This window comes from Lygodium microphyllum, chromosome 27 (genome assembly GCF_053477565.2).
Source record: "Lygodium microphyllum isolate KBCC chromosome 27, Lygodium_microphyllum_v1.1.10, whole genome shotgun sequence".
In the NCBI taxonomy this organism is placed as follows: Eukaryota; Viridiplantae; Streptophyta; class Polypodiopsida; order Schizaeales; family Lygodiaceae; genus Lygodium; species Lygodium microphyllum.
This window is the reverse complement of record NC_141161.1, coordinates 108,466,275-108,469,755: the sequence shown is the minus strand read 5'-3', so window position 1 is coordinate 108,469,755 and position 3,481 is coordinate 108,466,275.

Sequence of the window (3,481 nt, the reverse complement as noted above, 5' to 3'; positions counted from 1 at the left end):
GAGCGCACTATTGATGTTTTTTCCTCCACGATTTTATGCTCATTCTCTCTCCACAATTGCATGTTGCATAAAATGTTTTGGGGGGTCCAAAGCTCCCGAAGGTCACATCCTCTTTTGGCCAATTTAGTCCACCTTTTCAAATCTTGCCCATCTTGTGGCCATTTCCTTGTCCGACATTCGATTCGAGTGCTGTAAATTCCTGGGCGTCCGGCTTGGCATCCCACATTCACTAGCAACTCTTGATAACCAGCACAGCAGTCGAAATAATTATAAAAAATCCACAAGTGTCACTCGGACGCCTTTTAAGAGTCGTCTTTCACTTGGTGCTTAAAATCGTCCTAGATGGAGCCGCCACCTTCGATGTTAAATATTTTTCCCCTAAATTCCAAATTTTTTGGCAAATTTTAGGCATATCTCGAGCTCAAAACTCCACTCTCACATGGCTTTGTGCTTAAATCACAAGATAGATTTGCCACTCCTTGGAACAAGGGTTGATAGGTTCTAAGTACAAGTATAATTAGCGAGAGGATGAGTAGTCATCCTGTAATTACATTACCCTTCTATAAGGCTAAGTTGCCAAGTTAGGGTAACTATGAATTGCCTAACAAGCAATTGACAAATCAAGTTAGAGTGACAAAGTTGCCAGGATCTACCGTCTTAGTTAAGGTACCTAAGGTGTTTGCTAAATTGGGTTGACAGGGTATAAACCCTAACCCGAGAATAAAAGGGTAAATAACACAAACCCTTGGGGATCTTGCCAAGTCGCAATTGATCCCGGATCAAATGTTGGATGCATTTGGAAAGGAGGATTCACACCTTAGCAGTTGGCCAAACAAACATCCACTGGATTGATTGTGTTTGTATAGTTAGGAGCACTCTTTGTATTGCTTTGCTCAAGTAACTAAAGATGGAAAAATAATTAATGCTTCAGGTTGAAGGCCTGGAGGGAGAGGCAGCATCAGTCACCCCCCATTGTCTGCCTAACCCTAACCAAGGGGGTTGTTAGCCGTGCCGGGTACGTGGACCGAACCGGCCGCGAGAGATCTCTCCATGGGTGCTACTTGGAGCAAGAGAACACTTGGGTGCCAGGGGGGCTCTGGCCGTAAATCCGTTGCCTCCAGGTCCTCCACAAGAGGCCAACACGACTCGAGATTGGATCTCGAGGCCCGCATACTAGTCTACGGGCGGAAACTTGGATTAGTAATTCTTGAGGATTGCTGGATTGCCTTCGGGCGGATTATGGATTGCCTTCAGTTTCGGATTATGGATTGCCTTCGAGTAGATTATGGATTGCCTTTGGGCGGATTATGCAATAGCCTTCGGGCTGGATTATTATAATGTATTCCAAAGATGGATAAATAAGATCAATTGTTGAAAAGGAACTTGTTTGACATTGTTTTTCTATGTCAGTGCTAAGATTACGTGAAGGAACCGGTGAATAATTGGCTAATTAAGGAAGCTGTTTTTGCGTGTCAAACGAAATGTGATAGGTAATTAGATAACTAAAGCAACCCTGAGGAAAGTGTAGTGGATGTGGCCATGGGTCCGTCCTACTGATGGGTGGTCCCGGTTGGCCGGGAAGTTTTCTCGAAGGAATTTGACAGCAAGGAAAGATGACCTAGAATCTAGGCTACTAGAGTCATGATTTATGTTGTTTTAGGGAAACGGAATGGGACTATGCCTTATGGGCAGAGAGTTGGAGCTTGGCATCCCTCTCCTTTCCCATTCTCCTTGAACCAAGTGCAGTATGGATCCGCTTCGACCTTGACATTTCTGCGTAAAGTAGTTCGCCTGGGTTCGACGCTAGCTGCCATTCTAGGAATTTGACCACTAGGAAAACCCCTATTCAAGTCGGTCCTAAGTGGGAATGGTCGGAATGCTTCCGCTTCGTGGCAAACCCAAGAGGACCTAGATCGCAAACCCCATGACATTCTATAGGAGTGCCGAGCGGCGCTTTCTAGACTCTCTTCCGGATGGGCTGCTAAGACGTGTCCTGCAACAAGTGAACAGGTGGACATGTTACATAAGGAAAATCTAAATTTTTAGTAGCACCTTTGCAATATACTAACGCGATTCTAGGAATGCCATGGCATCACCAATTCAACCCAATATAGATTACAACACACACTCAATGCACATTGAGCACAAAGGTAAACAAATTTTACTCGAAGGGTTAACAAAAACTGAATTATTTCCAATTATTAGTCATACACATGCGAAGTGAGCTTTGCGTAAACAATCAAAATCTTTCTTAGTATGGATTAATAAAGTTGATGTTACAAAAACTGAACTAACTCCAAAGCAACATCATTTTATTGCTAAATTTTCTAATTGTTTTTCTAATGATTTACCTTTACAACTTCCTCCATCACGACCCGAAGACCACCAAATTGATTTACTTCCTGGTAGTCAACCACCTTGCAAAGCTCCCTATCGCCATAACCAATTAGAACAGAAAGAGATTCAGAAGCAAATTGAAGAACTTCTAAGTAGAAAATTAATTCGTCCAAGTAGTTCGCCTTTTAGAGCTCCTATATTATTAGTTAAAAAGAAAAATCAAACTTACAGCATGTGTATAGATTATAGAGAACTTAATAAAATAACAATTAAAAATAGGTATCCAATACCTAGAGTAGACGACCTTCTAGATAAATTACAAGGAGCAATAGTGTTTAGTAAAATTTATTTAAAATCAGCATATCACCAAGTTCGTATGTCTACTTCTGATATTTTTAAGACAGCTTTTGTACACAATTTGGACATTATGAATTCTTGGTAATGCCGTTTGGAATTACCAATGCACTAGCTACATTTAGTAGAATGATGAATAGAATATTTTTACATTTTTAGCATTGTGTAATAGTGTTTTTCGATGATATTCTTGTTTTCAGCAAAACTGAAAAAGAACACAAAGAACATTTATCTTTAGTGTCTGGTTTATTAAAACAAAACCATCTATATGCTAACCCTGACAAAAGTTCTTTCTTTCAATCTGAAATAGAATATTTAGGTCATATCATGTCTGCCAAAGGCATACACTTATATCCACGTAAAATTGAAGCAATTAAGTCTTGGCCAACACCTAAAAATGTACATGAAGTTTGTTCATTTCTAAGACTAGCTAGCTTTTATCAAAAATTTGTTAGAAACTTTTCATTACTTGCCTTACCGTTAACTCTTTTGTTAAAGAAAGGTCTTTTTTATCGTTGGGGCGACAACCAACAATGATCGTTTGAAATACTAAAGCATGCACTCACACACACACCAGTTTTGCAGTTACCTGATTTCAATCAACCATTCTTTCTTATGGTTTACTGATGCAAGTGATTTTGGCATCGGTGTAGTATTAATGCAAGACAATCACCCTATAGCATACTCTAGTTGTAAACTGAAACCTTCTGAAGTTAAATATAGTACATATGACAAAGAATTACTAGTCGTAGTTCATGCATTTCGCATATGGAAGCACTATTTAATAGGT